The sequence below is a fragment of the Diabrotica virgifera genome, chromosome 3 (assembly GCF_917563875.1).
Source record: "Diabrotica virgifera virgifera chromosome 3, PGI_DIABVI_V3a".
Lineage (NCBI taxonomy): Eukaryota > Metazoa > Arthropoda > Insecta > Coleoptera > Chrysomelidae > Diabrotica > Diabrotica virgifera.
Genome location: NC_065445.1, coordinates 145,193,550 through 145,207,309, shown reverse-complemented (window position 1 = coordinate 145,207,309; position 13,760 = coordinate 145,193,550).

Sequence of the window (13,760 nt, the reverse complement as noted above, 5' to 3'; positions counted from 1 at the left end):
GAGCGTGATATAGATATCTAGCAAATTTTTGTAGATTTTCGACAATCCTATTATAACATAAATAGAGATAAAATATACTAAATTATGTGAGAATTTGGTATACCAAATAAATTGGTATGATTAGTTCAAGCAACCATGATCGCACAGAAGCGCAAGTACGAGTTCAAAACCAATTAACAGATCTCTTCAGATAACTATGGAGCTAAAAACAAGAAAATCGGCTACCTGCGACTCTGTCATGTATGGAATATGTTATAAGAAAAATGTCCATAAACCCAAAAAAATTATAAGTCTTAGCAGATCTGATTGTGATGTACGAAGACGATGTAAACTTGATGGGACGAACCGCAAGAACACACAGAACTTTAGGTGGAGCTTGAAGAAAATGCGAAATCAATAGGGCAAGCCCTTAATCTAGATAAAAATAAAGCCCTAAACTTGCAAAATTTGACAATAGACGACGCAAATATACGATAACTAGTAAAACAGCTCACATATAGAAAATACGGAAATGATATTGCTTGCGAACAAAGCATACACCTTGTAAAACGCTTAGTGGAACTATGCTGGGATGTTAAACAGTAAGAAGACCAAGGAAGTGTAATAAATGTCAGGGTATACATAATACGAAGAATGCTCAACTGAAAATATTACCCCTATTTGCCTTAGTCGTCAGGGAAACCACTTTATTAGAGATCCAAAAGCTTGTCCAGAATTTAATCGTTAAAAACAAATAAAAGCACCATTGTCTTCACACAACTTAAATTTTTACGACGCAAGCAAACATGTTCCACGGAATTCATATACAAATATTTATTTGGCCTTGCAACATATAATATGTACCTTGAGTCTTCCGAAAAATGTCGTTGCTTTTGCGGCAGTGGTCCAACCACTGTTAAAATCTCCTCGACGTGCTAATTCTAAACTTGTCTTCTTTTACAATCAAAATAGTAATATACTAAATTTACAATCAAGATGCAGTAGAAATAAACAAACCAAGACACGTTAAATGCTACTAGGAGCATTCCCGATTCATAATTTACAATGTATATAGGTATGTTACCGGCCAAACCCGATTTCAGGACAAACTAGTTTGGCCTAGGCCAAAATAGTTTGTCCTAAGTGCGTTAGGATAAACTAGTATGGCCTAAGCCAAACTAGTTTGTCCTATCTCTCGTAGGCTAACCTAGTTTGTCCTAGGCCAAACTAGTTTATCCTGATATAAAGACGCACACTTCATGCCAAACTAGTTTATCCTGATATAAAGAAGCACACTTCAGGCCAAACTAGTTTATCCTGAAGTGTATGTTATTATATCAGGATAAACTAGTTTAGCCTAGTCTAAACCAATTTAATCTAGTTGAAATTGGTTACAGATCGGTTGCTGATTTAAACGTTAGTTTAGAAGACACTATTAAGAGTTGTAAGACTTTTTTACCTAAATTACTTCAGCGCTGCATGAAATTAAGCCCTCAGTGAACCTATTTACCTGCTCTACATAGTTTATCTCGGAAAAATATGGCAATCATACGGAGACTGCGTATAGGACATACCCGTCTAATACATGGCTATTTGATGACATCATCTCCACTACCAAAATATCAACACTGTAATACTACTCTCCGAATCAGACACATACATATTGACTGTCCTCTTTATGCCAAAGAACGCCAACAGCTTGGTATCAGTCCTAACTTCAAAGAGGTCCTCAACAGCACATACCGAATCAACAAGGTTATCAAATTCCTCGAGAAGAATCAACTGTTAAACAAAATATAATTGTTAACCGATTTTTCTTTTACTTATGTTAAATAATGTTAACTATACTATTTGTAATATATATTATTACCATGTAAACTGTAACTCATGTTAATGACCATAGATGCACGTTACATGCACGTTAATTTAAATAAAAAAAAAAATATGTATCTTCATTCGATGTATCATATTATGATACAATATATCGATGGATAATTTTTTTTGCCATCCCTGTTTGGACGTGATTTGGGAATTCCGCGCATGGAAAGGTCCTTACGTGTTCGCTAAATTACTTTCAACTCTGCTAAATTAGTTTAGACTAGGCCGTACTAGTTTATCCTGAAGTGTGAGTTTTTATTACCCGTGTTGAGCTGCCCCCCCCCCCCACTTGCAAAAATTAAAAAACAAATAGCCCTGATTTATGAGCTATTTATGAGCTCTCATATTCCGCAAACTAAAAATTTTGAGCTCGTTCCACTGAGCAGGAATTTAATACCCTAGTGGGGGGGGGGGGGAGCTGAGTCAGCCCTCCCCACTACTTAAAAATAGGAATATTGAATCGGTTTTTGCGGCAGAATTACGAGCTATTTATGAGCTCTTGAAATTATATAGTTTCGATTTTTGAGCTCATCCCCTTCACCCCCAAACAACCCTTTAATTGATTTAACTTAAGAGAAAGATGCTGAGAAATCTTAAAATATATCGTATTGCGGATATAATTCATATAGCTTATATACTCTAAGAATAAACTATTAAATCAAGAGCATTTCGATTATTGAGCTACAACCCCTTCGCAAGAAAACCACCCTATCTTCCCGGCTTAAGAGAAAGTTGTACTTAAAATGCATTAAACTAATTATTTGGCGACTACATATCATTTAATAATTTATAAGCTTCCAAATTACGCGCATTTAGATCAGTAGATTGCAATTTATTTTGTATAGTGCAGTCACTGAAGGTAAAAATCAACGATTACCTTCAATTTCGTTGAACCTTCATAGATTTTCACGAAAATTGGTCAGTAGTTAGAGGATACGTCAAGAAACAAAGGTGACATGGTTCCACCTTGCGCCTTTACCCTAAGGGTGGATACCGCCCCTTCTCGGGGGTGAAAATTATTTTATAAAAAATAAATGCACAAATCAATAAAAGAACAAATTAAAAGCAAAATTTATTATATAAAGTTAATAAAATAAGTCAATACTTTTTAAGTTATTAAAGATCAAAGATTTTAATTATTTGTGAAAAAAATGCATGTTTTGAAAAGGTTTTTTGTAAATCACTGAAAAACTTTAAGTTTTTACAAAAAAGTTTATAGTAGTTTAATTCGTATAGCTTATATTCTAAGAATAAACTCTTAAATCACGCGTCTTTCGATTATAGAGCTACAACCCCTTCGCAAGAAAACGACCCCATATTCCCGGCTTAAGAGAAAGTTGTTCTTAAAATAATTTAAATTAATTATTTGGCGACTACATATCGTTTAATAATTTATGAGCTTGCAAAATATACGCATCTCAATTATTGAATTGCCATTTTCTTTCTATAGGGCAGTCACTGAAGGTAAAAATCAACTAGTACCTTCGATTTCGGTAAATCTCCATTTATTTTCACGAATTGACAATAACAACTTGGGGTTTTAGCCTGGGGTATATGTCACCCCTTCTCGGGAGTGAAAATTACTTTATTAAAAATAACCCCACAAATCGAGAGAGGGACAAATTGTAAGCAAAATTTGTTATATAATGTGATTAAAATAAATCAATACTTTTTGAGTTATTAAAGATCAAATATTTTAATTTTTGGAAAGAAAATGCATGCTTTAGAGCGATTTTTCATAAATGACTCAAAAACTGTAAGTTTTTACAAAAAAGTTTTCATCACTAAAATTGAAGCTAATAAAAAATATAATAAATTGCTTACTTGAAAAACCCTTTAATGTTAATTTAAAATAAGTTATTGGTAGTTAAATGTATATTTTTTCCGCGACTGTTAAAATCTAAGGGTTCAAGCTTAAATAACGGGAAAGAGATGCATTTTATAACACTTAGGTACTAAATACTTGTCAAAGTACTTAGAAATACCTATGAAAAATAAGATGCAGAAAAAGTTGATATCAAAATCCGCTCACCAATTTTCGTGAAAAAGAATGGAGATTTACCGAAATCGAAGGTACTAGTTGATTTTTACCTTCAGTGACTGCACTATAGAAAGAAAATGGCAATTCAATAATTGAGATGCGTATATTTTGCAAGCTCATAAATTATTAAACGATATGTAGTCGCCAAATAATTAATTTAAATTATTTTAAGAACAACTCTCTCTTAAGCCGGGAATATGGGGTCGTTTTCTTGCGAAGGGGTTGTAGCTCTATAATCGAAAGACGCGTGATTTAAGAGTTTATTCTTAGAATATAAGCTATACGAATTAAACTACTATTAATTTTTTTGTAAAAACTTAAAGTTTTTCAGTGATTTACAAAAAACCTTTTTAAAACATGCATTTTTTTCACAAATAATTAAAATCTTTGATCTTTAATAACTTAAAAAATATTGACTTATTTTATTAACTTTATATAATAAATTTTGCTTTTAATTTGTTCTTTTATTGATTTGTGCATTTATTTTTTATAAAATAATTTTCACCCCCGAGAAGGGGCGGTATCCACCCTCAGGGTAAAGGCGCAAGGTGGTACTATGTCACCTTTGTTTCTTGACGTATCCTCTAACCACTGACCAATTTTCGTGAAAATCGATGAAGGTTCACCGAAATTGAAGGTAATCGTTGATTTTTACCTTCAGTGACTGCACTATACAAAATAAATTGCAATTTACTGATCTAAATGCGCGTAATTTGGAAGCTTATAAATTATTAAATGATATGTAGTCGCCAAATAATTAGTTTAACGCATTTTAAATACAACTTTCTCTTAAGCCGGGAAGATAGGGTGGTTTTCTGGCGAAGGGTTTGTAGCTCAATAATCGAAATGCTCTTGATTTAATAGTTTATTCTTAGAGTATATAAGCTATAGGAATTATATTCGCAATACGATATATTTTAAATTTTCTCAGCATCTTTCTCTTAAGTTAAATCAATTAAAGGGTTGTTTTCCTTGTGATATTTTTATATTCTTCGACCTTTCTGTTAGGAATTTGTAACTACCCGGATCTCTGACGATGCAGATACCAATTCATATACGGTTTAACGAATTGTGTTCTTGGGCCATATATTTGGTTTTTAATTGTATCAAAGCGTTGGCAATGCTTTTGTGGAAATACTGCATTCTCGCATATTTTATACAGCTCAAGAGATAGAAATCAATTTTACAGGGTCGTGTTTCATTTATGGCCATCAAAGTAGATGGTACTTTTGTAGCTAACCCCTGGTAGTGGGAAATATCAAGAGACATTATTAGACCTTCCTGCTTATTAATTTGTATTTATCCAGATGCAAGACGATGCAAGGTTATTCTGAAACATGTAAGATCCTATCGATACCAATTCATATACAAAGGACTTAACGAATTGTATTCTTGGGCCATATATTTGGTTTTTAATCGCATCAAAGCGTTGGCACAGTGTTTGCCGAAATCCTTCATTCTCGCTAATAATCAAATAAAAGATAAAAAAACAGGAACAAAATAGAAAAATAAGTTTGCAAAAGTCTGCACAATTTATTCGCTAAGCTACAATCTAATACACCGAAAAGAAAAAACAATTAAAATCAATTAAAAAAGAATATGTTTTTGTATGTAAATTATGGCACGTAAGTCTTATTATTATTTGTAAAGTTTGTAAATTTTATTATTGGGGGGAGGTAACGGTCCATAATTGAAGAAGAACTAAAGCAAACGATTTTAAGACCGTACAGTAAAAAAATAAATTAAAAATTTTGCTGCTTTATTATCCATTTAACCATTTATCCGTATTCCATTTTCAATGACCTACCCGACGAAAACATTCGCCTGGTGCATGTATATATAAGAGCACACCACCCCTGACAAATGACATTAAACAATAAATCAAAAAGAGACAACTATCGCTTCCGCGTTGGGTCCAGAGAGAGACGGAACCAGCTTACTCGTGGTCAATTCACATTCTATGGATGCTCCATGGATGATTTTGGTTTTATCATGGACCGATGCAGTGCGAGTGCATCAGAAATGTGCATTCGGCCCTGCGTATTTCAAACGGACCACCGACGGGCTAATATCGATTGCGTATACAGAGAATGTTGTATTGTGCAATGGTGATTGGGATTTCGGTAAAAACGAAATATTTTCAATGGCAGACACTATACGGGGTAGCTCGGTTTGGATTCTATATTTGGAAAATAGGCCATAGCTGTCAAATACTTCCATTATTTACTAACAAAACAAAAATATGATTTGTTCGCATTTTAGTTAGAGATGATATCGGTTATAATCTATATAATAGTCCTGTTATAGACCTTTTTTATTTAGAAAATAACTGCATTAACTACGAAGGTCATTAGCGGGGTATAACCAGAATACAATATTAATAGGTGTACAAAGTATGCAATTAGGTACAATATATCTTACTTGCTAAATTACGTTTGTTAAGGAATTGGAAAAGAGGTTTACAGTCGGTTTAAAGGTTAAGCATGTCTTTCATATTGTTTGTAATGAGTCAAGTCACATTCTGTTAGCATATATTTTATTGATATTGATATATTACACTTTCTGCATGTTGGTACTTGGGTATGGGTAATGAGATGCTCATGAGTAAATTTACAGTGTCCTAACTGAAGATGAGATAGGATGACTTGGTGCGATTTGTTGAATGAATGTGGATTCCATGGAACAGTATCTTCTTTTATCTCTCTTAATTTGCTTGTAGACGTTTTCCATTTTTCATTCCATAAATTGAGGGCCATCGGTTTTAATAAGTAAGTTCCACTGGAGTAATCACCCGAGTGTATTTATTAGGTCTCTTGAGGTTTGAGATGTCAGATTGGGCTTCTCTTAATTCTTCTTCAAATTAATTTAATAATTTGATGTCTTAGCTTTGTGACACGAGTTTTTAGCTTTTTAGTGTTTGCATGGGAACGGAGTTCTTCTAACATTTCTATTAATTTTGGAAAATGTTCTGTGAAGTCTTTGGCAATGATAACAACAATCCTAGCTCTGTGTGTATTTTCTAGGAGCAGTTCGAACAGTTGGTTGTTGATTATGAGGGGAGGAGAGTGGGAGTCAATATAGTTTATAAGAGGTTTAGTGAGTTCTATTTCTTGATGTGATGTATTAGCTATGGGATTTTTGTTTTTACGAAGGACTTCTGTTCTTCTGGAATAGCTGGAGATATATCTTCAGATGTTCGTTTTGTATCGGTGAAAGTTGTTGAATAAGAAGTCTTATCCGCGGTTGGGATATTTGCAGATTGCACAGTGCGACCTGGATTTGATGCCAGAGTGGGTGTAACTAACGTAATATTGGCGTCTTTTGGACAATTTTCTACTTCTACCAATGAGGCATTTTCGGGTAGAATATTATTTATTTTGTAATAATATAAGTCATCAGAATATGTTTCGGCAGGTTAAGACATTAGCGAGATCTGAATATTATGTGTGGGTTGTGGTGATTGTTGGATATTTGGGTTAATATTGCCGAAATGGCATTAGGATGCAACATGTTCTGACAGTTGTCATGTGAAGCAGTGTTGACTGTCTAGGGCTAAAAAGATTCGATGTAATAGATTCTCATGAGTTATTTCCATGGATTCGGGTATGGCAATATCTGGGGAATAACCGATATACACTTGTCTTCTATATTCTGGATTTGATGTCCCTATTCTAAGAAAGTTTATTAGAGAGACTAATTTTAATCCAATATTTTCTAGTATCCATATGGAAGAGATTCATATGGGATCGTTGGGCTTACATTTGATATTACTAGTCTATCCGCTGTTGAAATTAGGCTTCCTTTGATGATTTCATTATTTACCACAAAAATTTTACTCACATTACTATTCTTGATGTTTTGTATCGCTGAACTGTTAGAATTTAACTATTAAGCGCTTTATAGCGATAATTTTTGCTAAAATCAATGGTAAATTGTATACGTGTGTTTACAAACAGGTCTTACAAACAAGTCTTTCTCTACCTTTTATGCTACTTATGCTTTTGTAGAATTACTAATCTGAGATTTTGTAGTTCTCTGGTTTTGTAAATCTGTAGATCTTTGTACCTATGGATCTGTGGTTAAGCAGTTCTCTTTTTTTTTTAATGTGACCTAACTATTCACTTTCATGTAGAAACTAATATGTATATTCATAGATCCTATAATTCATTTCTTGTGGCATATCTAAGTTATTATATTATATTATGTTTATCTGGAAATAAGTGGAAACAATTGATTGTGATTAAAATTACATTTTTAAATAAAAAAATGTGTTAATGTTACGATTTCCATTACAAAAATTGTTTTCAAAAGGTCATTTAAGAATTGTGTGAAAATAAATTTGTTGAAGGTGTTATGTATTTTTAAAATGGACGGTTGACTTACTTAGCCGCAGCATTGTAGGCAACATCCATGCTTTCGGCTGAAAAAACTTAGGATTGATTTAGTACCCTCCTATTAGTAGATATCAATTTCTAATTATTTTGTATGTTTCTGCATTATGCGCTTTATTCGTTTGTGTCCCTGTGTTCCTGTTTTGTGTTTGTGTATTGTATGTTGCATATACAGATGAAGTGTCTTGGATATTCTTAAGCCGTTGTTGTTGGTATGTTCTTGTTGCTGACCAATACTAAGCTTTTAAACTACAAGTATTATCGAGTTATTGGTTATATTCGAGTTATTGGTTAATCTAACCCCACCAAGATTGAGATTGTGGTCTCAATCCCAACACCCCAACTCCATGGTCAGGCCATGGAGTTGGGGTGTTTACATTGTAAAATGGCGTGCACCCTATCCTCCATGCTATGGCATGCTGGACGAGCCATACAGCCTGTAGTCAACACCCCGAAGTATGAGCGGGAATACAAAGTGTACTAATACTCATACGCTTATGAAACGCACCTGGCGGATCATAAGGGCCTTCACATTTTACTCTTTTTCAACTAGTCTTGAGTAAAATGTCTTTAATCTTTCCTATCGGCCTCTCTTTGCTACCTCTTGTTCTTCCGACCCCGAATGGCTATTAGGTTTCCGAGGCCAGACGGGTCACTATATTTCTTTCTACTACATACCTACTCTTCACCGAATGATTGCCGGTATAAGCAATCCCCCCACTTACTGACCAACGGCTTCGGGCGGATGAGTTGGTAAGTGGCAGGGCACTCTTTTGTCCTGAGACTGAGAAATCGGTCTCGAAGGCGGATGAATCCTACAGAATGGTCAACGGTATAAGGATGCAGAAGGCAACGGGAAACCACTGCATTAAAGACTCATGTAGTATCCCTAGAAATCGTCATGGCTCACAGAAATGACAATCAACAACCTACTAATCATGGTTCTAGGATGCCAAGATTCGGCAGGGGAAGAAACAACAGTAAAGACAGGGCTTCCCAGGCCGTTAGTCAGCGAAATCCCTGTTCACTAAATATATACAAATCCACCTACAAAATCGCTACATGGAATGTAAGAAGTATGTATGAACCTGGGAAACTGAAGAATATACAGCAAGAGATGATGCGACTAGATATCGATATATTAGGAATAAGCGATACAAGATGGGTCAGCTCTGGCGAACTCAATACAGACAATGGACGAATATATTACTCTGGAAGCAGCGACACCCAACACAGATATGGAGTTGCTATGATCCTCAGCGAAAAAGTAACGAGATCAGTAACAGGCTTCGTTCCGATGTCCGAAAGAATAATAGTGTTGCAGTTATTGACAACCCATGGAAAAATGAACCTAATCCAGATTTATGCGCCAACTGCTGACAAAAATGAAGAAGAAATAGAAAACTTTTATAGCGAACTCCAGAAAACATTACATCTCACAGCATCTCGAGACATAACAGTGATCATGGGTGATTTCAACGCAAAAATTGGCGAAGGAAAATGCTACCCTAATGTAGGATCATATGGGCTTGGCGAACGAAACGACAGAGGAGATCGCCAAATAAATTTTGCCAGGAGCATAATGTTATAGCCGCAAATACATTCTTTAAATTACCTAAGCGACGCCTGTATACATGGAAATCACCAGCTGACAAAGAGCACAAAATTGTCAGAAATCAAATTGACTACATCCTAATAAAGCACAGATATCGAAACTCAATTCAGGCAGTAAAGGCATATCCAGGAGCAGACGTATCCTCTGATCATAGTCTTCTTATTGCTAGGTTTCAACTTCAACTAAAAAAGACGCAAAAAGCCGCAACAACAATAAACTTAACATACAGAAACTAAAGTCAGAAGAAACAAAAGAAAATCTGAAACACGAAATCAACACAAATCTAGACAGAAACCCAGGAAATAATTGCAACGTAGAACAGCAGTGGCAATTCTTCAAAACCTCTATATTAGAACCAAGTAAGAAAGTACTTACTACAACCAAATGTAAGAAAGAAGAATGTATGACGGAGGAAATTCTAGAGTTGATGAATGAAATAAGAAAAAACAAAACCATTAATAAGACCCGCTATAAACAGCTTCAAAACCAAATAAGAAGAAAAATTAGGGAGGCTAAAGAAACCTACTTCTCTGAAAAATGTAAAGAAATAGAAGAACTGCAAAACACATATGACAACTTCAACCTACATAAAAAAGTCAAAGAACTAGCCGGAATAGGAAATAGAAGAACCTCAAATATATTGCTCGACAAAAATGGAAATATTATAATGGAGACAAAACGAAAACTACGACGATGGAAAGAGTATATCGAGGAACTATTTCATGACCAGAGAGAAGCTAGTACATCCGTAGATAGCCAAACGGGAGATGTAGGCCCAGAGATAACCAAATCAGAGGTTAGTCAGGCAATAAACTCTATGAAAACCAATAAATCTGCTGGTCCAGATGAATTGCCTAGCGAGCTGATAAAGTTGGTCAACGAGAAAAACCGGGACATAATAGTAGAACTGTTCAACGCTATCTATACTACAGGAATCATCCCTAGAGAAATGTTGACATCAGCCTTTGTGTGTTTGCCAAAGAAGGTGAATGCAAAAGAATGCAGTGACTACCGAACCATAAGCTTAATGTCACATACCTTGAAAATTCTATTGAAAATTATCCACGCCAGAATACAATCTAAACTGGAGCTGGATATTAGTGACACTCAATATGGGTTTCGCAATGGTATGGGTACCAGAGAGGCATTATTCTCCTTCAACGTGCTGACACAGATATGTTTGGATGTTAACCATCCTCTTTACGTCTGTTTTATAGACTACAATAAGGCGTTTGATAAAGTAAAACATGATCGACTCATGGAAATCCTAAAAAATAAAAACCTAGATGAAAGAGATTTAAGACTAATAACACACCTCTATTACAATCAGCGAGCAATAGTAAGAATTGAAAAAGAAACATCTGAAGAAATGGAAATAAAGAGAGGTGTCAGGCAAGGCTGCATACTATCACCTCTATTATTTAACGCTTATTCTGAAGAGGAAATGCGAGAAACTCTGGAAGATGAAACAGTCGGCATAAGAGTAAATGGAGTCTTAGTTAACAACATCAGATATGCAGATGATACAGTAATAATAGCCGATAGTTTACAAGACCTGCAAAGACTCATGAGTAAAATAGTAAGGTGTAGTAGGGAGTACGGACTCTCTCTCAATATCAAAAAGACGAAGTTTATGAAAATTAGTAAAAACCACCATAATACTAACGAAATCTTGATAGTAGAGGGCCAGCAGATCGAAAGAGTAAAAAAGTACACTTACCTAGGAACACTTATAACAGAAAATAATGACTACACTGCAGAAATAAAAGTCAGAATCGAAAAAGCACGTTCTAATTTTATAAAAATGAAAAAGGTCCTATGTAGCAAAGATTTAACATTAGCTCTTAAAGTACGCCTAACAAAATGTTACGTCTACAGTGTTCTATACTATGGAGTGTAATCATGGACGTTAAATGTAGAGACAATGAGATGACTTAACGCCTTTGAAATGTGGACTTATAGAAAAATTATGAGGGTTTCCTGGGTAGATAGAGTTACAAACAATGAAGTACTGAGAAGAATAGGTAAAGAAAAGGAAGTTGAACTTACAATTAAAGAAAAGAAGCTACAGTATCTCGGACATGTGATGCGGGGCGAGAAGTATGGCATCCTACGACTCATAATGCAGGGAAAGATAGATGGCAGAAGAAGCATCGGAAGAAGACGAATTTCATGGTTGAAGAACCTGAGAGAGTGGTTTGGATGCAGCTCGAAACAACTATTTACAGCTACTGCCTCAAAAATTAAAATAGCTATGATGATTGCCAACCTCCGTAGCGGAGATGGCACCTGAAGAAGAAGAAGAATAACTCGAATAGTCGATATCTTCTAGCCAGATTAAGTGAACCGGATATCTTAAAAGCCATTAAACTTCATCTTGCTTCTCTACACGCCCAACCTGCTTCAATGTTGTATGATTTACTATATTTACTAACACAAGCGTGTATATTTACTAACACAAGCGTTAAATCCTTTTTGGCCTCCGATTGACTTCCTACTAAGACTGAAGATCTACGAAAAATTCTGTTAGAATTTAACGATGCCTACGGAATTAGTCCAGATGAGGTGGAAGCTGATCTTGCTGCTTTTAGGTCCTTTCTCACTTCTGAAAGAATTATACACCTGCAAAAATCAAGGAAACGAGACCGAAATAATTATTCCGCTATTTCTCCAAAACGAAATTTTTAAACATCACGACGTGTTATGAGCGACTAGAATCCTCAAATTGTTTTTGTGATAACAATTTTAGCATGGTTCTGATTCATATTTGTTCTATACGATACTGGTTTGAAGTCAACGAGCCTTTCTTTGTAAAAAAATACACCGCAATTGCTGGTATGATCATTCAAGCTCAGTTCATGTGGACAACCTAATTCTTTCTACAAGTAATGATTTTTCTTTGGTAACAAAATATGACTTTCTGTTAAGTGAAGCCTTCTTTGAGTTTTCCTTAGTTTACAATTATAATCTTAATCTTTATATTATTTGAATTTATATATCACTTGACTCTTCCGTAGAACTATTTTTTCAGAACTTGCTAAATTTGTTAGATGACCTGCCCCATAAAAGCAGAAAAATTTTATGCGGCGACTTCAACATTGAATATGCTGCTGCTTGTGCTACTAAAATGTCCTTGGTCAACATATTTGAATCGTATGGTCTAACAATGCACGTTAATGCTCCTACAAGGATTACAAAAACTTAATCTACCATAATTGATTATATTGTCTCAGATTTCTCACCCCTTGATGTCCACTCTACAATTATTAATGCTGGACTATCTGATCATGAAGCAGTTTATACGAAGTTTAATATCTTCAGCAAACCCTCCACGAAAACTTGACGTTTAGCTAGGATTTTTAAACCCGGAACTTTCGTAATTTCCAAAATATATGTTTAACCTCTGAGTGGAGCTTTCCTCTTATGGACATGGATAATAATTTCAGTTATTTTTTAGATAAGCTTGTCTGTATCTTCAATAAAGCATTTCCTTTAGTTGCAATTAAGCCAAAATATCGCAAACCCTGGACTACTAAAAGTATCCGAATATCAGCCAAGAATATGCGTCCTCTACTCTACATCAAGAAATTTACTACCAACGTCTCTATCATTGAATATATCACCAAGTACAGGGCAAGCTACCTTCAACTTATAAAATCAGCTAAAAAGGTGTAATACCAAGACCGTCTGGGAAGCTCTAAAAGTGTTGCAAAAAAACTTGGCCCATAATAAACGATCTCCGAAATAAAACCCACACTGCTCAAACATTCTCCCTTCCAGACCCTAAAAATCTAAATGAATACTTTGTTAATGTGAGTAAAAATATTACATTAACTATTTTGCCACAACAAGATCC